This window comes from Chlorocebus sabaeus, chromosome 14, assembly GCF_047675955.1.
Source record: "Chlorocebus sabaeus isolate Y175 chromosome 14, mChlSab1.0.hap1, whole genome shotgun sequence".
NCBI classification, from domain to species: Eukaryota; Metazoa; Chordata; class Mammalia; order Primates; family Cercopithecidae; genus Chlorocebus; species Chlorocebus sabaeus.
Window position 1 is genome coordinate 69836711 of NC_132917.1, and position 26467 is coordinate 69863177.

The 26467-nt window shown below is 42.2% G+C and overlaps 1 protein-coding gene across 6 annotated transcripts in view; it reads right to left on the reverse strand.

Annotated features, from left to right (window-relative positions):
* The window catches only part of ASPRV1 (aspartic peptidase retroviral like 1), a 147334-nt gene that overhangs the window by 55258 nt on the left and 65609 nt on the right, over positions 1-26467 (reverse strand). For 3 of the 6 annotated variants that reach the window (XR_012095349.1, XR_012095350.1, XR_012095348.1), the window contains exon 7: positions 13347-13438. The exons of 2 other annotated variants lie outside the window; for them this stretch is intronic. The gene's annotated coding sequence lies outside the window, so the exon portion shown is untranslated. Of the gene's footprint in view, positions 1-13346; positions 13439-24952; positions 25076-26467 lie in introns of all 6 variants that reach the window. One more of the 6 variants, XM_038007053.2, reaches the window with a different exon arrangement.

Here is a 26467-nt window from a genome sequence, read left to right on the forward strand (position 1 = left end):
CACTTTTTTGCATCAAACGGCACTTTCAGCAGAGTAAAAAAGGTGATGCACAGAATGGGGGGAAATATTTGAAAAGCACATCTCTAGTATGGTTTAACATGCTAGGATACATAGAGAAATCTAAATATTCCACAACAGAAAAACCAAACAACCCCATTCAAAAAGGGCAAAAGACTTGAACAGACATTTCTCCAAAGAAGATATACAAGCACAATAAGCCCACAAAAAGATGCTCGAAATCGTAAAAAGCATGGGGGGAAAAAAAAGGAGACATATGGTACTACATCAAACTAAAAAATTTCTGTGCAACAGAGGATACAATCAGGAGTGAAAAGGCAGCTGGGTGCAGTGGTTCACGCCTGTAATCCTAACACTGAGAGGCCGAGGCAGACAGATCACATGAGCCTACGAGTTCAAGACCAACCTGGGTGACATGGTGAAATCTCATCTCTACAAAAAATACAAAAATTAGCCAGATATGGTGGCATGTGTCTATGGTCCCAGCTATTTGGGAGGCTGAGGTGGGAGGATCCCTTGAGCCAGGGAGGTTGAGACTGCAATGAGCCACATTCATGCCATTGTACTCCAGGGATAATAGAGCAAGATCCTGTCTCAAAAAAAAAAAGAAGAGTGAAAAGGCAACCCACAGAATGGGAAAAAATATTTGCAAATCATGTATCTGAAAAGGACTTACTATTCGGAATATATTTTTAAAATTCCTACAACTCAACAACAAAGAGCAAATGCCTTCATTTTTAAAATGGGTAAAGCACTTGAATAGACATTTCTCCAAAGAAGAGACACAAATGGCCAACAATCATATGTAAAGATGCTCAACATCACTAATCATTAGAGAAATGCAAATCAAAACCACAAAGAATTATCACCTCACACCCATTAGGTTGGATACTACCAAAAATTTAAAAACAGACCCAACTATATGTGGCCTATAAAGATTAAATTCATGTTTAAGAACACACATAGAATGAAAGTGAAAGGCTCAGGCAAATGGAAACCAAAGAGAGCAGGGGTAGCTATACTTAGATAAAATAGACTCAGTAAAAAACTATAAAACAAGACAAAGAACATCATTACATAATTATAGAGGATCAATTTATCAAGACAATATAACAACTGTAAATATACAGTTGACCCTTGAACAACACAGGTTTGAACTGCACGGGTCCACTTATATGCAGATTTTTTCCAACCAAATGAGGATCGAAAATACAGTATTCATAGGATGGGAAACCCATGTATATGGAGGGCCAACTTTTCATATACATAGGTTCTGCAGGGTAACTGCGGGACTTGAATGGTGCAGTTTTTGTTATACACAGAGGTACTGGAAGCAATCCCACACCAAGGGACAACTGTAAATACACCCAACATCAAAGCATCTAGATACATAAGGCAAATATCAATACATCTTGAGAGATTATAATACAATAATAGTAGGGAACTTCAGGCCAGGCATAGTGGCTCACACCTGTAATCCCAGCACTTTGGGAGGCTGACGCAGGTGGATCACTGGAGGTCAGGGGTTCAAGACCAGCCTGGACAACATGGCGAAACCACGTCTCTACTAAAACTACAAAAATTAGCTGGACATGGTGGCTCCCACCTGTAATCCCAGCTACTCGGGAGGCTGAGGGAGGAGAATCACTTGAACCCAGGAGGCAGAGGCTGCAGCGAGCCGAGATTTCACCACTGCCCTCCAGCCTAGGTGACAGAGCAGGGCTCCATTTCAATAATAATAATAATAATAGTAGGAGACTTCAATAGTCCACTTTCAATAAAGCCAGAAAATCGAAAAGGAAACATCAAACTTGAACTACACTTTAGACCAAAGGAACCTAATAGACATATAAAGAACATTCCATCCAACAGCAGTAGAAAATACATTCTTCCCAGGTGCACATGGAACATCCTTGAGGACAACTCACATGTTAGGCCACAAAACAAGTCTTAATAAGCTTTAGAAGACTGAAATCATACCAAGTATCTTTTCTGACCACAATGGTATGAAACTAGAAATAATAAAAGGAATTTTGGAAAATTTCACAAATACAAAGAAATTGAACAACATGCTTGTGAACAATAGCCAGACAAGGACACTACAAGAAAAGAAAATTATAGACCAATGGGACTACATCAGCATAGATGCAAAAATCCTCAATAAGGCCAGGTGCAATGTGACTCACACCTGTAATACCAGCACTTTAAAAGACTGAGACAGGAGGATTACTTGAGCCCAGGAGTTTGAGGCTGCAGTAAGCCAAGATTATGCCACTGCACTCCAGCCTGGGTGACAAAGCAAGACCAGCAAACCGAATTCAACAACACATTAAAAAGATCATCCAGGCCAGGCTCGTGTCTGTAATCCTAGCACTTTGGAAAGCCAAGGCAGGCAGACCACTTGAGGTCAGGAGTTTGAGACCAGCTTGGCCAACATGGTGAAGCCCCATCTCTAATGAAAATACAAAAACTAGCAGGGCATGGTGGCAGGCACCTGTAATCCCAGCTACTCAGGAGGCTGAGGCATAAGAATTGCTTGAACCTACGAGGCAGAGGTTGCAGTGAGCTGAGATCACACCACTGTCCTCCAGCCTGGACGACAGGGCAGCAGAGTGAAACTCTGTCCCCACTAAGGAGAAAAAAAAAACAATCATCCATTATGTTCAATTGGGATTTATTCCTGGAATGCAAGGATGGTTCAACATACACAAATCAATAAATATGATACACCACATTAACAGGAGGAAGGACAAAAGTCCAATGATCATCTCAATTTTTTTTTTTTTTTTTTTTTTTTTTACACGGAGTCTGGCTCTGTCACCCAGGCTGGAGTGCAGTGGCGCGATCTCGGATCACTGCAAGCTCCACCTCCTGGGTTCACGCCATTCTCCTACCTCAGTCTCCTGAGTAGCTGGGACTGCATGCGCCCACCACCACGCCTGGCTTTTGTATTTTTAGTAGAGACAGGGTTTCACCATGTTAACCAGGATGGTCTTGATCTCCTGAGCTTGTAATCCACCTGCCTCGGCCTCCCAAAGTGCTGGGATTACAGGCATGAGCCACCACGCCCAGCCTGATCATCTCAATTGATGGAGAAAGGTATTCAACAAAATTCAACATCCTTTCATGATTAAAAACTCTCAATAAATTAGGCATAGACCTCAACACAATAAGGATCATATACAATAAGCCCACAGCTAACATCATATTGAATAGTGAAAATTGAAAGCTTTCTTCTTAAGATTAGTAATAAGACAGGCTGGGCGCAGTGGCTCACACCTGTAATCCCAGCACTTTGGGAGGCTGAGGCGGGTGGATCACGAGGTCAGGAGATCAAGAGCATCCTGGTTAACATGGTGAAACCCCATCTCTGCTAAAAATACAAAAAATTAGCCAGGGCTGGTGGCAGGCACCTGTAGTCCCAGCTACTCGGGAGGCTGAGACAGGAGAATGGTGTGAACCCAGGAGGCGGAGCTTGCAGCGAGCCGAGATTGTGCCACTGCACTCCAGCCTGGGCGATGAGCAAGACTCCATCTCAAAAAGAAAAAAAAAAAAAAAAAGATTAGTAATAAGACAAGAATGCTTATTCTGGACACTTCTATTCAACATAGTATTGGAAATCCTAGCCAGAACAATTAGGCAAGAGAAAGAAATAAAATTTGTATAAATCGCAAAGGAAAAAGTTAAATTGTGTTTGTTGATGACATGATCTTTAGATAGATAGACAATAGTAAAAACTCACCAAAAAATGTTAGAACTGATAAACATATTCAGTAAAGTTGCAGGATACAAAATCAACATGCATTTGCTTGTCTGATAGTATTTTTTAAAAAAAGAAACAAGAATCAACATGCAAAATTCAGTACTGTTTGTATACAATAACAATAAACTATCAAAAAAATGAAGAAAACAATCTCATTTGCAATAGCTATTTTAAAATACTTAGGAATAGGCTGGGTGCAGTGGCTAACGCCTGTAATCCCCACACTTTGGGAGGCCAAGGTGGGAGGATTGCCTGAGCTCAGGAATTTGAGACCACACTGGGCAACATGGTGAAAACCCCATCTCTACTAAAATACAAAAAATGAGCCAGGTGTGGTGGTGTGTACCTGTTTAGGAGGCTGAGGCACGAGAAGCACCTGAACCCGGGAGGCAGAAGCTGCAGTGAGCTGAGATCACGCCACTCCAGCTTGGACAACAGAGTGAAACTCCATCTCAAAATAATAATAATAATAATAATAATAATAAAATAAATAAATAAATAATACTTAGGAATAAATGTAATCAAAGAAATGAAAGATCTGTACACAGAAAACACCGTTGAAACACTGATGAAAGAAACTGAAGAGGACACACACAAAACATGGAAAGATATGCTGTGTCCATGGATTGGAAGAATTAACATTAAAATGCCCATACTACCCAAAATGATCTACAGATTCAATGCAATCTCTATCAAAATACTAATAAAATTCTTCACAAAAATAGAAAAAACAACTCTGAAATTCCTATAGAACCACAAAAGACCCCAAATAGCCAAAGTAATCTGGAGAAAAAAGAACAAGGCTAGAGGTATCATACTATCTGGCTCCAAAATATACTACAAAGCTGTAGTAACCAAAACAGCATGGTACCACCAAAAAACAGACACATAGACTAATGGAACAAAATAAAGAACCCAGAAATAAATCCATATATTTACAGTCAACTGATTTTCAACAAAGGTCCCAAGAACATACACTGGGGAAAGGACAGCCTACTCAATAAATGGTGCTGGAAAAACCGGATATTGAAATACAGAAGAATGAAATTAGATGTTCATTTCACACCATATACAAAAATCAAATAAAAGTGGATTAAAGACAAACATAAGACCTGAAACTGTAAAACTACTAGAAGAAAGCATAGGGGAAAAGCTTCATGACATTAGTCTGGGCAAAAATTTTGGATATGACTCCAAAAGCTCAGGCAACAAAAGCAAAAATTGACAAATAGGATTACATCAAACTGAAACTCTTCTGCACAGCAAAGGAAACAATACAGTGAAGAGACAACTTACAGAGTGAGAGAATACATTTGCAAACCATGTATCTGAGAAGAGGTTATGATCTAAAGTGTATATAGAAACTCAAACAACTCAGTAGGAAGAAAACAAATAACTAGAGTTTTAAAATGATCAAAGGACTTGAACAGACATTTCCCAAAAGAAGACATACAAATGGCCAACAGGAATCTGAAAAGGTGCTCAACTGCACTAATCACCAGAGAAATGCAATTCAAAACAATGACGTATCACCTCACTCTTGTTACAACGGCTATTACAAAAAAGAAGAAAAATGACAAGTATTGGCAAGGACGTTGAGAAAAGGAAACTCTTGCACATTACTGATGGAAATGTGAATTAGTACAGCCATTATGAAAAACACTATGGTGATTCCTCAAAAATTTAAAAGTAGAACTACCATATGATCCAGCAATATCACTACTGGGTATACATCTAAGGGAAATGAAATCAGTATGTTGAAGAGATATTCACACTCCCATGTTCATTACAGCATTATTCACAATAGCCAAGATATAAAATCAATGTAAGGGTCCATCCGCAGATGAATGAAGAAAATGTGATACATACACACAATGGAGTACCACTGATCCTTTAAAAAGAAGAAAATCCTGTCATTTGTGACAACATGGATGAACCTGGAAGATATTATGTCAAGTGAAATAAGCCAGGTACAGAAAGACTTCACTTATATATGGAGTATAAAATAGTTGAACTCATAGAAATAGAGAGTAAAATGGTGGTTACCAGAGGGTGGGGGGTGAGGAGATTGGAAAGATGTCAAAGGACACAAAATTTGTTAGACAGGAGGAACAAGTTCAAGAGAGCGACTGTACATCATTCTGACTACAGTAAGTAACAATACATTGTATATTTGAAAATTGCTAAGAGAATTAAGTGGTCTTATCACAAAAAATGGGAAGTATATGAGGCAATGGATATGTTCAATAGGTTAATTTAGCCATTCCACAATGTATGTGTGTGTGTGTGTGTGTATATACATATATCAAAACATGTTGTATACCATAAATCCATATAATTTTTACTTGGCAAAACACACATTTTTTAAAAATCAAAAATAACAAGTGCTGGCAATGATATGGAGAAATAGAACCCCTAATGTAGTGTTACTGGGAATACAAAATGGTGCAGCTGCTGGAGAAAACAACATGGCAGTTCTTCAAATAATTAAAAATAGAATTACCGTATGATCTAGCAATTCTACTTCTGGTTATATATCCAACTGAATTGAAAGCAGAGTCCTGAAGAGGGTACTTATCCACTCATGTTTGTCGCAGTATTATCACAATAGCCAGCAAGGTATAAGCAACCCAAATGTCTATCAGTGATGAATGGATGGACAAAATGTGGTGTATACATACAACGGAATGTTGTTCAGCCATAAGAAGGAAGTTCTGAAACATGCTACAATATAAACATTTAAGACATTGTGGGCCGGGCACGGTGGCTCACGCCTGTGATCCCACCACTTTGGGAGGCAGAGGCGGGCGGATCATCTGAGGTCAGGAGTTTGAGACTAGCCTGGCTAACATGGTGAAACCCCATTTCTACTAAAAATACAAAAAATTACCCGGGGTAATGGAACACACCTGTAATCCCAGCTACTTGGGAGGCTGAGGCAGGAGAATCACTTGAACCTGGGAGGCAGAGGCTGCAGTGAGCTGAGATCATGCCATTGCACTCAAGCTTGGGCAAAAAAAAAAGACATTGTGCAGGGTGATGTAAGCCACACAGGGAGATGTGCTACATGATTCCACTTACTTGGGGTGCCTAATCAGATTCATGGAGAACAGAGGATACTGGTGGTGATCAGGGGTTGAGGGAGGGAAGAATAGGGAGTTTTCATTTAATATGGATAGAGTTTCAATTTTCAAGATGAAAAGAGTTCTAGAGATAAAGAGTGGTGATGGTTGCACAATATAAATGTACTCAATACAACTGAACTGTATACTTAAAAATGTTATGTGTATTTTACCACAGCTTTTTAAATTTTTTAATTATATAATAGAAGCTGTATGTCCACTGAAAAATGCTCCCCATTGCTCCCTCCCCCATTCCCTGGTGGTCACCATTCTATTCTTAGGTATGTGGAATATGCATCATATAGGTAGAATCACATGGTGTTTTTCCTCCTGTAACTGGCTTGTTTCATTTGGCACAGTATTCTCTAGGTTTATCCATGTTGTTACAGATAGCAAGATTTCCTTCTTTTTTAAAGTTGTATAGTATTCCATCATATGTACATAACTTTTTTTCATCCATTCTTCTGTATGCAAGATGAATAAATTCTTTTTTTTTTTTTTTTTTTTTTTTTTTGAGACAGAGTCTTGCTTTGTTGCCCAGGCTGGAGTGTAGTGGCGTGATCTCAGCTCACTGCAAGCTCCGCCTTCCAGGTTCATGCCATTCTCCTGCCTCAGCCTCCCCAGCAGCTGGGACTACAGGCGCACACCGCCATGCCTGTCTAATTTTTTGTATTTTTAGTAGAGACGGGGTTTCACCGTGTTAGCCAGGATGGTCTCAATCTCCTGACCTCATGATCGGCCTGCCTCAGCCTCCCAAAGTGCTAGGATTACAGGCATGAGCCACCTTGCCTGGCCAAGATGAATAAATTCTAGATATCTGCTGTACAATATAGTACCTATAGTTAACGATAAGGTATTGGGCACTTTAAAATACGTTAAGAGAATACATGTTATCTTATTATTTTTTTTTTTTTGAGACAGAGTCTCATTCTGTCGCCAGGCTGGAGTGCAGTGGCACTATCTCGGCTCACTGCAACCTCCGCCTCCCGGGTTCAAGCGATTCTCCTGCCTCAGCCTCCTGAGTAGCTGTGACTATCGGAGTATGCCACCATGCCCAGCTAATTTTTTTGTATTTTTAGTAGAGATGGGGTTTCACCATGTTAGCCAGCATGGTCTCGATCTCTTGACCTCGTGATCTGCCCACCTCAGCCTCTCAAAGTGCTGGGATTACAGGCGTGAGCCACCACACCTGGCCGATATATGGTTTTTTTTTTTTTTTTTTTTTTGGTTTGTTTGTTTGTTTTTGAGACAGAGTCCGGCTCTGTCACCCAGGCTGGAGTGCAGTGGTGCGATCTCAGATCACTGCAAGCTCCACCACCCAGGTTCATGCCATTCTCCTGCCTCAGCCTGCCAAGTAGCTGGGACTACAGGTGCCCACCACCATGCCCGGCTAATTTTTTTATATTTTTAGTAGAGACGGGGTTTCACTGTGTTGCCAGGATGGTCTCGATCTCCTGACCTCATGATCGCCCGCCCTGGCCTCCCAAAGTGCTGGGATTACAGGCGTGAGCTACCACGCCCGGCCCAATACATGTTATCTTAAGTGTTCTTACCAAAACACACACACACACGTGCGCATGAACACAAGCAGGCCAAGCACAGTGGCTCATGCCTGTAATCCCAGCACTTTGGGAGGCCATGGCAGGAGGATCACTTGAGTCTGGGATATTGAGACCAGCCTGGGCAACATAGTAAGACCTCAACTTTACAAAAGACAAAAAAAAAAAAATGAGTGGGGCATGATGGCACATGCAGTGAGCTGAGATCGCACCACTGCACTCCAGCCTGGGGAGTGAGACCCTGTTTCAAAAAAAAAAAAAAAAGAAGAAGAGGAGATTCCAAGATGGCTGAATAGGAACAGCTCCAGTCTCCAGTTCCCAGCGTGAGCGACACAGAAGACGGGTAATTTCTGCATTTCCAACTGAGGTACTGGGTTCATCTCACTGGGGCATGTCAGACAGTGGGTGCAGGACAGTGGGTGCAGCCCACCAAGCAAGAGCCGAAGCAGGGCGAGGCATCGCCTCACCTGGGAAGTGCCAAGGGTAAGGGAATTTCCTTTTATAGTCAAGGGAAACCGTGACACACAGCACCAGGAAAATGGGGTCACTCCCACCCTAATACTGTGCTTTTCCAACAGTCTTAGCAAAGGGCACACCAGGTGATTATATCCTGCACCTGGCTCAGAGGGTCCCACGCACACTGGGCCTCCCTCATTGCTAGCACAACATTCTGAGATCTAACTGCAAGGTGACAGCGAGGCTGGGGGAGGGGCGCCTGCCATTGCTGAGGCTTGAGTAGGTAAATAAAGCGGCTGGTCCAGGTAAGCTGGAACTGGGTGGAGCCCACCAAAGTTCAAGGAGGCCTGCCTGCCTCTGCAGACTCCACCTCTAGGGACGTGGCATACGCAAACAAAAGGCAGCAGAAACCTCTGCAGATTTAAATGTCCCTGTCTGACAGCTTTGAAGAGAGTAGTGGTTCTCCCAGCATGGAGTTTGAGATCCGAGAACGGACAGACTGCCTCCTCAAGTGGGTCTCTGACCCCCAAGTAGCCTAACTGGGAGGCACCCCCTAGTAGGGGCAGACTGACACCTCACACAGCCGGGTACCCCTCTGAGACAAAGCTTCCAGAGAAATGATCACACAGAAACATTTGCTGTTCAGCAATATTCACTATTCTGCAGCCTCTGCTGCTGATACCCAGACAAACAGGGTCTGGAGTGGACCTCCAGCGAACTCCAACAGACCTGCAGCTGAGGGTCCTGACTGTTAGAAGGAAAACTAACAAACAGAAAGGACATCCACACCAAAACCCCATCTGTACATCACAATCATCAAAGACTAAAGGTGGATAAAACCACAAAGATGGGGAAAAAACAGCAGAAAAGTTGAAAATTCTAAAAGTCAGAGCGCCTCTCCCCCTCCAAAGGAACACAGCTCCTCGCCAGCAATGGAACAAAGCTGGACGGAGAATGACTTTGACGAGTTGAGTGAAGGCTTCAGACGATCAAACTTCTCCGAGCTAAAGGAGGAAGTTTGAATCCATCGCAAAGAAGCCAAAAACCTTGAAAAATGATGAGACGAATGGCTCACTAGAATAAGCAATGTAGAGAAGTCCTTAAATGACCTGATAGAGCTGAAAACCATGGCACAAGAACTACGTGACAAATGCACAAGCTTCAGTAACCGATTCAATCAACTGGAAGAAAGGCTATCAGTGATTGAAGATCAAATGAATGAAATGAAGCGAGAAGAGAAGTTTAGAGAAAAAAGAGTAAAAAGAAATGAACAAAGCCTCCAAGAAATATGGGACTATGTGAAAAGACCAAATCTACATCTGATTAGTGTACCTGAAAGTGACGGGGAGAATGGAACCAAGCTGGAAAACACTCTGCAGGATATTATCCAGGAGAACTTTCCCAATCTAGCAAGGCAGGCCAACATTCAAATTCAGAAAATACAGAGAACGCCACAAAGATACTCCTCAAGAAGAGCAACTCCAAGACACATAATTGTCAGATTCACCAAAGCTGAAATGAAGGAAAAAATGTTATGGGCAGCCAGAGAGAAAGGTCGGGTTACACACAAAGGGAAGCCCATCAGACTAATGGCAGTTCTTTCGGCAGAAACTCTACAACCCAGAAGAGAGTGGGGGCCAATATTCAACATTCTTAAAGGAAAGAATTTTCAACCCAGAATTTCATATCCAGCCAAACTAAGTTTCATAAGTGAAGGAGAAATAAAATCCTTTACAGACAAGCAAATGTTGAGAGATTCTGTCACCACCAGGCCTGCCCTACAAGAGATCCTGAAGGAAGCATTAAACATGGAAAGGAACAACAGGTACCAGCCATTGCAAAAACATGCCAAAATGTAACGACCATAGATGCTAAGAAGAAACTGCATCAACTAATGAGCAAAATAACCAGCTAACATCATAATGACAGGATCAAATTCACACATAACAATATTAACCTTAAATGTAAATGGGCTAAATGCTCCCATTAAAAGACACAGACTGACAAATTGGATAAAGACTCAAGACCCATCAGTGTGCTGTATTCAGGAGACCCATCTCACACGCAGAGACACATACAGGCTCAAAATAAAGGGATGGAGGAAGATCTACCAAGCAAATGGAAAACAAAAAAAAAGGCAGGGGTTGCAATTCTAGTCTCTGATAAAACAGACTTTAAACCAACAAAGATCAAAAGAGACAAAGAAGGCCATTACATAATGGTGAAGAGATCAATTCAACAAGAAGAGCTAACTATCCTAAATACATATGCACCCAATACAGGAGCACCCAGATTCATAAAGCAAGTCCTTAGAGACTTACAAAGAGACTTAGACTCTCACACAATAATATTGGGAGACTTTAACACCCCACTGTCAACATTAGACAGATCAACGAGACAGAAAGTTAACAAGGATATCCAGGAACTGAACTCAGCTCTGCACCAAGTAGACCTAATAGACATCTACAGAACTCTCCATCCCAAATCAATAGAATATACATTCCTCTCAGCACATCGCACTTATTCCAAAATTGACCACATAGTTTGAAGTAAAGCACTCCTCAGCAAACATAAAAGAACAGAAATTATAACAAACTGTCTCTCAGACCACAGTGCAATCAAACTAGAACTCAGGATTAAGAAACCCACTCAAAACTGCTCAACTACATGGAAACTGAACAATCTACTAATGAATGACTACTGAGTACATAACGACATGAAGGCAGAAATAAAGATGTTCTTTGAAACCAATGAGAACACAGATACAATAAAGATACAAACAACACATTTAAAGCAGTGTGTAGAGGGAAATTTATAGCACTAAATGCCCACAAGAGAAAGCAGGAAAGATCTAAAATTGACACCCTAACATCACAATTAAAAGAACTAGAGAAGCAAGAGCAAACACATTCAAAAGCTAGCAGAAGGCAAAAAATAACTAAGATCAGAGCAGAACTGAAGGAGACAGAGACAGAAAAAACCCTCCAAAAAAATCCATGAATCCAGGAGCTGGTTTTTTGAAAAGATCAACAAAATTGATAGACCACTAGCAAGACTAATAAAGAAGAAAAGAGAGACGAATCAAATAGATGCAATAAAAAATGATAAAGGGGATATCACCACCAACCCCACAGAAATACAAATTACCATCAGATAATACTATAAACACCTCTACGTAAATAAACTAGAAAACCTAGAAGAAATGAATAAATTCCTGGACACATATACTCTCCCAAGACTAAACCAGGAAGAAGTTGAATCCCTGAATAGACCAACAACAGGCTCTGAAATTGAGGCAATAATTAATAGCCTACCAACCAAAAAAAGGCCAGGGCCAGAGAGATTCACAGCCGAATTCTACCAGAGGTACAAGGAGGAGCTGGTACCATTCCTTCTGAAACTATTCCAATCAATGGAAAAAGAGGGAATCCTCTCTAACTCATTTTATGAGGCCAACATCATCCTGATACCAAAGTCTGGCAGAGACACAACAAAAAAAAAGAGAATTTTAGACCAATATCCCCGATGAACATCGATGCAAAAATCCTCAATGAAATACTGGCAAACCGAATCCAGCAGCACATCAAAAAGATTATCCACCGTGATCAAGGGGGCTTCATCCCTGGGATGCAAGGCTGGTTCAACATAGGCAAATCAATAAATGTAATCCAGCATATAAACAGAACCAAAGACAAAAACTACATGATTATCTCAATAGATGCAGAAAAGGCCTTTGACAAAATTCAACAGCCTTTCATGCTAAAAACTCTCAATAAATCGGTATTGATGGAATATATCTCAAAATAATAAGAGCTATTAATGACAAACCCACAGCCAATATCATACTGAATGGGCAAAAACTGGAAGCATTCCCTTTGAAAACTGGCATAAGACAGGGATGCCCTCTCTCACCACTCCTATCCAACATAGTGTTGGAAGTTCTGGCCAGGGCAATCAGGCAGGAGAAAGAAATAAAGGGTATTCAATTAGGAAAAAGAGGAAGTCAGCAGAGCGGTTTGGTCATTCATTGGGCTAGTGTTGTTCTTTGCTCTGCGATTGCGGCTCTTCCTCGGGCAGCGGAAGCGGCGCAGCAGTCGGAGAAGTGACCTAAAACTTTGGCATTGGGTGAAAGAAAATGGCCTGAACCAAGCTCGTAAATCCACCGGTGGGAAAGTGCCCCGCAAACAGCTGGACACGAAAGCCGCCAGGAAAAGCACCCCCTCTACCGGCAGGGTGAAGAAGCCTCATTGCTACAGGCCCAGGACCCTGGCGCTTCCAGAGATGCGTCCCTATCAGAAGTCCACCCAGCTGCTTATTCGGAAGCTGCCCTTCCAGAGGCTGGTGAGGGAGATCGCGCAGGATTTCAAAATCAACCTGAGGTTTCAGAGCCCGGCCATCCATGCGCTGCAGGAGGCTAGCAAAGCGTACCTGGTGGGTCTGTTCGAAGATACTAATCTGTGTGCCATCCACGCTAAGGGAGTCACCATCATGCCCAAAGACATCCAGTTGGCTCGCCGGATCTGGGGGGAGAGAGCTTAAGTGAAGGCAGTTTTTATGGCATTTTGTAGTAAATTTTGTAAAATACTTTGGTTTAATTTGTGACTTTTTTCTAAGAAATTGTTTATAATATGCTGCATTTGTACTTAAGTCATTCCATCTTTCACTCAGGATGAATGCGAAAAGTGACTGTTCACAGACCTCAGTGATGTGAGCACTGCTGCTCAGGAGTGACAACTTGCTAATATGCAGAAGGGATGGGTGATATTTCTTGCTTCTCATGATGCATGTTTCTGTATGTTAATGACTTGTTGGGTAGCTATTAAGGTATTAGAATTGATAAATGTGTACAGGGTCCTTTTGCAATAAAACTGGTTATGACTTGAAAAAAAAAAGGAAAACCGGAAGTTAAAGTGTCCCTGTTTGCAGATGACATGATTGTATATTTAGAAAACCCCATCATCTCAGCCCAAAATCTCCTTAAGCTGATAAGAAACTTCAGCAAAGTCTCAGGATACAAAATCAACATGCAAAAATCACAAGCATTCTTATATACCAGTAACAGACAAACAGAGAGCCAAATAATGAGTGAACTCCCATTCACAATTGCTTCAAAGAGAATAAAATACCTAGGAATCCAACTTACAAGGGATGTGAAGGATCTCTTCAAGGAGAACTACAAACCACTGCTCAATGAAATAAAAGAGGACACAAACAAATAGAAGAATATTCCACGCTCATGGATAGGAAGAATCAATATCGTGAAAACGGCCATACTCCCCAAGGTAATTTATAGATTCAATGCCATCCCCATTAAGCTACCAATGACTTTCTTCACAGAATTGGAAAAATCTACTTTAAAGTTCATATGGAACCAAAAAAGAGCTCGCATTGCCAAGACAATCCTAAGCCAAAAGAACAAAGCTGGAGGCATCATGCTACCTGACTTCAAACTATACTACAAGGCTACAGTAACCAAAACAGCACAGTACTGGTACCAAAACAGACATACAGACCAATGGAAAAGAACAGAGCCCTCAGAAATAATACCACACATCTACAACCATCTGATCTTTGACAAACCTGACAAAAACAAGAAATGGGGAAAGGATTCCCTATTTAATAAATGGTGCTGGGAAAATTGGCTAGCCATATCTAGAAAGCAGAAACTGGATCCCTTCCTTATACCTTATACAAAAATTAATTCAAGATGGATTAGAGACTTAAATGTTAGACCTAAAACCATGAAAACCCTAGAAGGAAACCTAGGCAATACCATTCAGGACATACGCATGGGCAAGGATTTCATGTCTAAAACACCAAAAGCAATGGCAACAAAAGCCAAAATTGACAAATGGGATCTAATTAAACTAAAGAGCTTCTGCACGGCAAAAGAAACTACCATCAGAGTGAACAGGCAACCTACAGAATGGCAGAAAATGTTTGCAATCTACTCATCTGACAAAGGACTAATATCCAGAACCTACAAAGAACTCAAACAAATTTACAAGAAAAAAACAAACAACCCCATCAAAAAGTGGGCAAAAGATATGGACACTTCTCAAAAGAAGACATTTATGCAGCCAACAGACACATGAAAAAATGCTCTCATCACTCGCCATCAGAGAAATGCAAATCAAAACTACAATGAGATACTATCTCACATCAGTTAGAATGGTGATCATTAAAAAGTCAGGAAACAACAGGTGCTGGAGAAGATGTGGAGAAATAGGAACAGTCTTACACTGTTGGTGGGACTGTAAACTCAACCATTGTGGAAGACAGTGTGGCGATTCCTCAAGGATCTAGAAATAGAAATACCATTTGACCCAGTCATCCCATTACTGGGTATATACCCAAAGGATTGTAAATCATGCTGCTATAAAGACACATGCACACGTATGTTTATTGCAGCACTATCCACAATACAAAGACTTAGAACCAACCCAAATGTCCATCAATGACAGACTGGATTAAGAAAATGTGGCATATATACCATGGAATACTATGCAGCCATAAAAAAGGATGAATTCATGTCCTTTGTAGGGACATGGACGCAGCTGGAAACCATCATTCTCAGCAAACTATCACAAGAACAGAAAACCAAATACCGCATGTTCTCACTCAGGTGTGAATTGAACAATGAGAACACTTGGACACAGCAAGGGAAACATCACACACTGGGGCCTGTTGTGGGGTGGGGGTACCGGGGAGGGATAGCATTAGGAGATATACCTAATGTAAATGACGAGTTAATGGGTGCAGCACACCAACATGGCACATGTATACATATATAACAAACCTGCACATTATGCACATGTACCCTAGAACTTAAAATATAATAAAAAAAAAAATTAAAAAAAAGAGAACACAAGCAATTTTTTGGAGGTAATGGGTAAGTTTAGCATTGTGGTTGTGGAGATAGTCTCATGGGTGTATGCACATGTTCAAACTCGCCAAGATGTATACTCCTCAAGACATATAAATCAAATGTGTGCTATTTTTTGTGTATCAATTATAACTCAATAAAGCTAAAAAAAAAAAAGGAAGAAGGAAGAAGGGTATAAAAAGGTCCTGAGACCAAAGCACTTGAGAACTGCTGATACAGGACATCCATTTCTGCCTCCTGGTTTTTAGGCCCAGTTTCCAACACACCTTCCCCTCCCATGCTTCTCCACAGAATACAGAATCATAAAATCCTAAAAACAAAATCAAAATCAAAACTGAAGAAGAGATAAGACAGAAAGCACAGTGAGCTAGAGAGAGAATAATATCCCCTCTTTCTTTTCAAAATAATTTTCCTTTAAGGGAAGGGCCTGCTAAGTAGTCCCGCCAGAACAGGCTGGTTTCATCTACAACCCCTCCCTGCTGCTACATGTGGCAAAAGAAAGATGGGGGGCGAGGGCCTAAGCAGGAGTTCAGGTGTCTTGTCTTCTTCACATTCTGAATCTGATGTGCTACAACAGCCAATTAGGCAAGGCAGGTGGGGACATTTTTTATTAGTCACAATTTGCAGGGGAGAGAAGAGAGGTCTATGCCTTGCTTTTTACTAGTAAATAAAAGACAGGGCTGAGAGCAGGGCAACCTCCTGGCTGTAGTCCAGGGTTCCCCCCATTAGGCACTCTCTCTCTGCAGTAGACGCCTCTCTGAAGATGCCTTTCTTCTCCACTCAGGCCTAGAGGTCCACCATTAAAAGATGCATTGTTGGCCGGGCATGGTGGCGCACTCCTGTGATCTCAGCTACTTGGGAGGCTGAGGCACAAGAATCACTTGAACCCCAAGAGGCAGAGGTTGCAGTGAGCCAAGACTGCAGCACTGTACTCCAGCCTGGGCAACAGAGAAGACTCTGTTTCAAAAAAAAAAAATTCATGGTTGTACTTGCTAATAAAGTATTTTCTTGCATCTATAAACCACATAGATTTCTTTTTTAAAAGTCCTTTTTTCTATTACTTTGGGTTGTTGATCTTTTCATAATAGTTTGGAAGAGAAAGTGACTCATTGTATTACTTTTCCACTGCAAAATTAGTTTTTAAATAATTAGAAAGAAAAAGTTAATGAAATAGAAGACAAACAAGAGAGATGACAAAACGGGTCCTTAAAGAAAAGACAGACCACTAATAAAACAGATCATAAAAAAAGGCTGAGGCCAGGCACAGTAGCTCACGCCTGTAATCCTAGCACTTTGGAAGGCGAAGACTGGAGGACTGCTTGAGGCCAAGAGTTCAAGACCAACCTGGCCAACATAGCAAAACCCTGTCACTATTAAAAAAAAAAAAGAAGACTGAAATATTAAATAATATTGGGATGAAAAATGGAAGATAAAATCGAGCTTTAAAATATAGTAAGACTATGAAAAATTCATTCCAATAATTTTAAAACTTTTTTAAGAAAAAAATAAAAATTACCAAAATTGACTGGAAGAGAAGTAGTAGTAATATAGTTTGGGTAATACTTAATAACGGCAGCAGAAGTGATATGCTAAGATCTCCTCATAAAGTGCAAACCCGTCAACGCAGTCGGTAATAGTAAGTCGTTCATCAGTTGCAGTCTTCCGTGACAAAAGAGATGGGTCTTTCGAGCCTGGGACTATCAGTCTGGTTTGGAAAGAAAGGAGATGCTGAGAGAACAGAGAGGGGCTGGTACTGCCCCGTTGAGTCAGATTACTCCAGGGCTGGGCCAGGATGCCAAGAAATCTCCTACTTGCCTCCCCAAGGGGCAGCACCCCTGTCAATCTGGCTCAGCCCCAAGGTTGCTCCTGCCCACAATCCCCTCCTCACTAACCCTCTTCCTCCTTCCCTCCTCTCCTCACTTCTTCTCCCTCTTTCTCAACCCTCTTCTTTCCTTTCCCTGCCTCCTCTTACCTCCCCTGTTTTCTGTTGGAAGACAGCTGTAGCTCCAGGTGTGACTGGTGTCATCAGGTGCCACACCACTTCTCCCCACATCTCACCCCCTCCCTACCCCAGACAGAGGAGTTGCAGCAAATAGGTGGAGTTCTAAGGCCCAACCCTCAGCCTGTCTTGGCCCATTCCCCAAACTCATTCCTAAGGCTGATCTCATGGACACAGAAGAGGTCTAGGAAGGGAAGGGTATGCAGTAAAGGGTGACAGATGTCATAGCTCTGAGCCCTGGTACTAGAGTTAATGCAAAAGATCCACCTTTTGAACCCTGCACTGTCTGTAGCTCAAATATATGTCCCACATATATAAACACTATTGTGTCTCAAATTTGTCAATGTGATTGGATGTACAAAAATTAAATATACTTAAATTTGTCATTCTTTTCATACCAGCTTATAACCACTTGTATTATCTCAACAGACACTAGACAGACACTAGAAGCACCACCATTATAACACACATACATGCATGCATGTGAATATGCGTGTGTTGGCGATTAGAAATGCATTAAATATTTAATGATAGAAAGAGTGATCTCCTTCAGGAAAAGCATGGAGCAGGACATGGTGGCTCATGCTTGTAGTTCCAGCTACTCAGGAGGCTTAGGCAGGAGAGCCACTTGATCTCAGGAGTTCAAGGCCAGCCTGAGCAACACAGCAAGACTCCATCTCCAAAGGAAAAAAAGAGAGAAAAGAAGAAGGAGGAGGAGGAGGAAGAGGGGGGAGGAGGAGAGAGGAGAAGGAGAGAAAAGAAAAGGATGGAGATGACCAGTGTACCCAACATTGCTGTGGTCGAGTTCTGATGTCTCCTTATGGTCCTATCCATGGGGTGGGAGGAAAGGAGGCCACAACAGAGTTGGGTTTATGTAGGAAGGATTCCTTTGTGGACTGTGCCAATGATTTACTCCTGGACTGATGCTAGCCCTTAGCAGCCCCTCAGGCAGATGCTTTGGTAAACCATCTACCTTGCTCAAAGCCTGGAAGGTGGGATGAGATTTGGAGAGCAGATACTCTCTATGAACTCCAGCTTCTGCTGACACAAATGGTCTGGAGTAGCCTGACTATCCAGATACACAGAAACTGATGCTGCAATGGCTGTGACCATACCAAAGGCCAGGACACTTGACCAGGCACGTCCAAGTGCATTAATTGACACAATGGATTGAAAGAATTAAAATATGGACCATATCAGAAGTTTGTGCTCCTTACCAAAGTCAGCCTCTGGTGAGAATACGGATTGGAATCCAGCATCAGAGAACTAAAAACCTATAAGGATGAGAAAGAGATGCCACATTATGGGCACTTCCCAGTCTTCCTCTAAGATACAGAACAAGAGCCAGGCACAGTGGCTCATACCTATAATCCCAGCACGTGGGGAGGCCAAGGCGGGTGGATTACCTGAAGTCAGGAGTTCAAGACCAGCCTGACTGACATGGTGAAACCCTGTCTCCACTAAAAATACAAAAATTAGGTATGATGGCACATGCCTGTAATCCCAGCTACTTGGGAGACTGAGGCAGGAGAATCGCTTGAACCCAGGAAGCGTAGGGTGCAGTGAGCCGAGATAGCACCACTGCACTCTAGCCTGCGCAACAAGAGTGAAACTCTGTCTCAAAAAATATATTTTATATATATATATGGAACAAGAAAAGGATGCTCACTTTCACTACCTTTATTTAACACAGACCTGGAAGTCCTAGCCAGAGCGATCAGAAAAAAAGAAAGAAAGGGCATCCAGATTGGAAAGGACAAAGTCAAATTATCCTTGTTTGCAGACAACCTAAAAACCTAAAGACTCCACCAAAAAACTGTTAGAAGTCAATAAACAAATTCAGTAAAGTTGCAGGATACAAAATCAACATACAAAAATCAGTAGCATTTCTATACAACAGCAAAGAATCACAAAAAGAAATTGAGAAAGGAATTCCACTGACAATAGTGAAAAAAAAAAAATACTTAGGTACAAATTTAACCAAAGTAAAAAACCTCTACAATAAAAACTATAAAACAAGATGAAAGAAATTTAAGAGGATACAAAAAATGAAAAGATATCTCATGCTCATAGATTGGAAAAATTTATACTGTTAAAATGCCTGTATTACCCAAAGCAATCTACAGATTCAATGCAATCTCTATCAAAATACCAATGACATTCTTCACAGAAATCGAAAAAACAACCCTAACATTCCTAGGGAACCACAAAAGACCCCAAATAGTCAAAGCAATCCCGAGCAAAAAGAACAAAACTAGAGGCATCGCACTACCTGACTTCAAAACATACTACAAAGCTATAGCAGGCTGGGAGTAGAGGCTCACTCCTATAATCCCAGCACTTTGGGAGGCTGAGGCAGGAGGACTGCTTGCATCCAGGATTTTGAGACCAGTTGGAAAACACAGTGAGATCCTGTCTCTACAAAAAATTTTAAAATTAAAAAATTAGCTGGGTGTGATGATGTGCACCTGTAGTCCCAGCTACTCAGGAGGCTGAGGTGGGAGGACCACTTGAGCCTGGGAGGTCCAGGCTGCCGTAAGCCAAGATCGTGCCACTGCACTCAGGCTGGGTGACAGAGCAAGACCCTATCTCTCAAAACAAGCGGAGGTGGAGCAGGATGTAAATTAGTATAGCCACTGTGGAAAGTAGTATGAAAGTTCCTCAAAAAACTAAAAATATATCTACCATATGATCCAGTAATCCTACTGCTAGGTATAATACATACAAAAGAAAGGAAATCAGTATATTGAAGAGATATCTGCACTCCTATGTTTACTGCAGCAGCAGTCACAATAGCCAAGATGTGGAATCAACCTAAGAGTTTATCAACAGAAGAATGTGTTAAAATGTAGTATATATACAAATACAGTCATAAAAAAGGATGAAATTCTGTCATTCGCAGTAACATGGATAAAACCAAAGCCATTACGTTAATTGAAATAAGCCAAGCACAAAAAAGGTGATCTCATGGAAGTAGAGAGTAGAATGGTGGTTACTACAGGCCGGGAAGGGTGGGAGAGAGACTGATGAGAGGTTGGTTAATGGTTACAAAAATACAGTTAGATAAAAGGAATAAGTTCTAGTATTCAATAGCACACAAGGGTGACTATAGTTAATAATTTGTTATATGTTTCTAAATAACTAGAAAATTTAGGATGTTACCAACACAAAGGAATGACAAGTGTTTGAGGTGATGGATATGCTAATTAACCTGATTTGGTCATTGTACATTGTATGTATCAGAATATCACATGTACTCCCATAAGTATGTTCAATTATTATGTATCCAAAAAAACCCTACAGGATAAGAAAGAGGTGCCACATCATGGGCACTTCCCAGTCCAGGGTACTGTGATTAAAGCTCCCCAAGGAAGGTCCTCAGATCCTCCAACATATCTAGTGAAAAGATGCCTAAAACCCATAATTAGAACTCTCCCTTCCTTTCACTGCAATTCTACTAGGTTGGGTTGCACTGGGTGAGGCTGGGTGGAGCTAGAACCAGTATTATTCTGAGCTGTTGGCACTCTTTTCCACTCCAGTACAGTTGAAGATACTGAGAACGGAGTGTGATGGGGTAGATGTGGAAATAGATGGAAGTAATGACGAGAAGACAACTTTCTAATATTAGCCACAACTGATTCATTTCAGGTCTCTCTCCCATGAACCCCACTGAACTTATTTGCGTTGACTCTTTGGAAATTAGTGAGCACCTGCTTCAAAGTACTCACCTCTCCATACCACCTGAGACCTAGGAAATAGGGTGCTTTCTGCATGGGCTCTCTGCCGGCTCAAGGGCTATAAATTATGAAGTGACTAACTCAAAACCTTCCTCTCTGGGTGCCTCTGGAGGTGACATAGTAGGAAGCCTGGTGCTGCAGTTTGAATGCATCCACCAAAGTTCACGAGTCGGAAACTTAATCCCCAATGCATCAGTGTTGAAAGGTAGGATCTTTAAGAGGTGATTAGGTCATGAGGGTTGCACTCTCATAAATAGATTCATGTCATAGTCACAAGACTGGGTTCCTGATAAAAGGATAAATCTGGCCCCCTTCCTCCCTTGTGCATGTATACTTTCTTGCCCTTCTACATTCCACCATGGGATGATGCAACAAAAAATAGCCGGGTGTGGTGGCACAAGCCTGTAGTCCCAGCTACTCGGGAGGCTGAGGCAGGAGAATCGCTTGAACTCAGGAGGCGGAGGTTGCAGTGAGCCGAGATGGCGCCACCACACTCCAGTCTGGGAGACAGACAGACTCTGTCTCCAAAAAAATAAATAAAATAAATTCTCCTTCCCAAAATATCAACCCTGACACCTAAACTTCCACCACCACCAGAGAGGCCCTAAAGTTACTCAATGGGTCTCTGTTAAAATACAAATACCCCTCAACTCAGAGTAAGGGGTAGGGGACTGGTGTGATGTCATTCAACAGCAAATCCATTGTAACCCTGGAATTTCTATATCTGGGGCTGAGTGGCAGCAATCCAACAGGAAGAGGATTGGGGCAGGGAAGTGGGAGGTAATTATGTTGAATATTTGGAATAACTTTGGCCAAGGGACTGACAGAAATTTAGAATGCTAAAGACATATAAGCGACACCCTGACTACCATTCCAGCAAGAGAAACAAGCTGAGTGCAAAGACATTGGCAATAAAAAATAGGAGTTCAGCCGGGCGCGGTGGCTCACACCTGTAATCCTAGCACTTTCGGAGGCCAAGGTGGGCAGATCACAAGGTCACAAGATTGAGACCATTCTGGCCAACATGGTGAAACCCCATCTCTACTGAAACACAAAAAATGAGCCGGGCGCGGTGGAGCACACCTGCAGTCCCAGCTACTCAGGAGGCTGAAGCAGGGGAATCACTTGAACCCAGGAGGCAGAAGCTGCAGTGAGCCAAGATGGTGCCACTGCACTCCAGCCTGGCGACAGAGCAAGACTCCGTCTGAAAAACAAAACAAAACAAAATAGGAGTCCTGGACTTAGTGGAGGACATCAAACTCAACTCCCTCCCCTACTTAGCCACTTTGCTTGTCAGAAGCAGGTCAGCACACCAAGGCTGAGCTAAGAAATATCCACAAGGGGTCTTGTGTCCTCAGAATTCTTATCAAGGACCCCTCTCCAGAGGAGGCAGAGGAGGGAGTGCAGGTCCTTGGGCCACAAATCATGGGAGAAGGGCACAGTGAATTGTCAGCTGTCTTATCCAGTCATAAGAAGCAATCTCACTGCCTCTTGTCACATGATCTTTTTCTCCTTCCTCCTCTGGTCTCTCCCTCTCCACCCTTCCCCTCCGTTTGCTCTGTTTTAAAGATTTGGTTAAAATAGATGCAAACTCTAGTCTTTTCTATTTTTAATACCTAGCCATTACATAATCCACACCGTAATTGCTGACTTGAAAAACTATTGGCAACAGTAGAAAATCCCCAGAGTTTTAAACAGGAAAAGGATTATTACAGCACAAAAGCCTTTGGTAGTTTTACTGACTAGTAAACCATTGGTAATCGTCACTTGCCAGTGGAAGTCACATGGGCCCTGGGAAATACTCCCCCATCTCACGGAAAGCAGGCTACGGGGAGGGATGAAATGCAGCCTCAGCTGCGAGGAGGAGGGTGCTGGTGGGGTGGTGTGCTGAGCTCTGAGTGGGGCTCGAAACAACAAGGGAGCTCCAGCCAAAAGTGCTGAGGGAGTGAGCTTCAGGTTGTCCTCAGGCCACCTTTAACTGCTTTTGTTTCTTGTTAGGAGTGAGTGAAGTCTCCAGCGGCCCAGTCCTTTCCCTCTCAGTTTCCCGCCTTCCTACAGCCTCCAGCACATTCCTATAAGAGCCTGAGGGAGGGTAGACTACTCTAGTTAAATAGGCGATTTTATAAAGACACAGAAGCAGGGAAGGCTGCCTGTTTATCACAAAGACCTGACCCACTCCTCTGCAAGGCTTTCCAGACATTAGGCCAGAACCACACTATTTAATTCAATAAAATGATCCAATGAAAGTTTAAGAACCAGTGGTTTGGTTTACAACCAAGAAGTTAATTATCTAATTGAGACAAATTCTCTGTATGTGTGTGTTGGGAGTGTGGGCAGTGTATCAGATGCAGAGGGGACAGAGACTACTCTAATTTTGCCACTTCTGCCACAATCTAACCTCAATCAAGGAGGATCCGAGTAACCACATGGCCATTCATTCAATAAACGTATGCTGAATGCCACATACCAGACTAGGTGCAGGGGATGCAACACTGAGCAAAATCACTGCCCTGCTAGAACTGCTAGGTCAGTAAAGGAGAGAGACATTAATCAAAATTATTACATAAACACACCATTACAATCATAATGAAGGGTTATGAGGGGAAGGTACAGGGCACTAGAAGCATTTAGAATGGGGGTACCGGATTGGGTCTGAGGGTTCCTAGATTATCCTAAGGACTTCAGGGTTCTTTTAAATCAGTACCCCTTCTTCTTCCCCTCACCCCCCTCCTTCCTTGCTTCCTGTAGTTAATATTTACGGTTTTTTTTCTACAAGGAGGATAATGGCAGGTTCTTCACATGCATGATTTCATGTGATTCTCATGACAAACTTACAATTCAGCACTTTAAGACAAAAGATCTGTTGAGAAAGGCTGATCCACATTTTGTAAGGAGAACTATATAAAATTTATGGCACTGATTAGTTAAAACTCTTTTGGCTGCAAGTGGCAAAATTCCAAATCAAATTTTCAAAAGGAGGGGTAAAAAAAGGGAAAACCTGGGCCCATGTAAATGAAATGTCCAGGGTTAGACTAGCTTAAGACACAGTTAGATCCAGGTGCTCCAAAGATGTCATGTGGCCTTCATCTCGCTCCATCTCACAGCTCAGCTTTCATCTATGTTGGTTTCATTCTCAGGCAGCGTTCCCCTTGGGGTGGCAAGATGGCCCCCAGCAGCATGAGGCTTACATTTTACAGGCTTGGGAACCCAGCTGGAAAAGAAATGAGTTCACTTTCTTAATAGTTCCAACAGAAATCCAGGGTCATGATTGGCCTGGATTTGGAACCATGCCCATGTCAACTGCTATTCTCTGACTGCAGTCATGTGTCCTCCAAGGGATTTATCCCACCAGAATCTGGTCTGAGAGTGGGGAAGGACGTGGTCCCCCAAAGGAAAATCAAAGTGTTCTTACCTAAGAATGAAGACTGCATGCTGGGCAGTCAAAGCCCACTGATCTCTATTGTCCTCAAAGTTTGGAATTATAGTGAATGTTAAGACTATAAGATAGATTATTCTATCAACCAGGTCCTCCTCCCTAAGGAATGAGCAAGAGTATTTTGTTCGGTGTGGCACTAGCTGCATTCACTCTGGTCCTCCCTCAGCTGCTCAGACACCTTGGCTTAGGATAGTGATTGGAGTTAATATTTGCTTAAGGCCAAGTGTGGTGGCTCACAATTATAATCTCAGCATTTTGGGAGGCTAACATGGGAGGACTGCTTGAGCACCAGAAGTTCGAGATCAGCCAAAGCAACCTGGCGAGACTTGGTCTCTACAAAAAAAAAATCTGGGCATGGTGGTGTGCACCTGTAGTCCCAGCCACTCAAGAGGCTGAGGCAGGAGGATTGCCTGAGCCCAGGAGGTCAAGACTACAGTGAGCCATGACCGCACTACTGCACTTCAGCCTGGGTGACAGAGTGAGATCCTATCTCAAAAAAATTTATTTTGCTTAGGTCCTTGCTCAGAGCAGTCTTCAAGTTCCAAGACTTTGTGTAAGACTTTGCCCAACCTCTTTACCCCTAATGATATATCCTTCTCAGCAATGGTGTGGCTGAGGAGACTGAAGCTCTCCGACTCTTTTAACTAGCATCCTCAGGTTCTGTGTAACTCATAAGGTGGGAAGAGTATAACAAAGTCCTTTGTTGGGAAGTTTGCTGTTCCTCTTTGGAGTCTGAATAGAGAGACGAATAACATGATGGTTCCTGAAGCATCAACAGGATCTTGGGGACCACTGTTAAACACTGTATGAGTTACACAGCACTACAGCAATCAGATGTCAGCTACAACCACCCTATCCTTGGGCATGTTTTAAAAACTCCCTGAACCTCCCTATCCCAAGTTCTATGAGAAGTCCAATGGCCTTCCCAGAATTTCTGCAAATCAGGAGCTAACGCTCTTCATAGTCTCTTTGGCTCTGACTCCATTTCTTGCTGGACTTCTCATCTCACTTACTTCTCACTTCCTGAGGTGGATCTCTCCCTCTGCTCTAAGCTGTTCCAGATATAGGACTCAGTCCCCCTTTTCCATGCTTTAACAGAAAAAAAAAAAAACCACATATAAGCACTCACTCAACACACTGTGTGCCCATCAGACTTTCCTGAAGGTATGAAAAGACTGAGGGGTTATTACCACACTGCTTGGCCCCTTTATCCTCTTCAAATGCTTCTCACATTGTGTTTGTGTATTGGGGCGGGAGAGAAATCCCCCTTATATTATTCAGAATAATTTAGCTCTCCACTCCCTTTTCTCTGACTTCCATTGACCCATAGCTGGAGCCACCCACAGTATGAACTATCCACTCCAGCTTCTACCCTTGATCAGCACCGAGGAACAAAAAGAAGTTTTGAACTTTCACTCACCACTACCATTCTGTAGTGGTAAAGGGAATGAAATAATTTTTTCCCCTATGTATATGAATTAAGCCACCCCT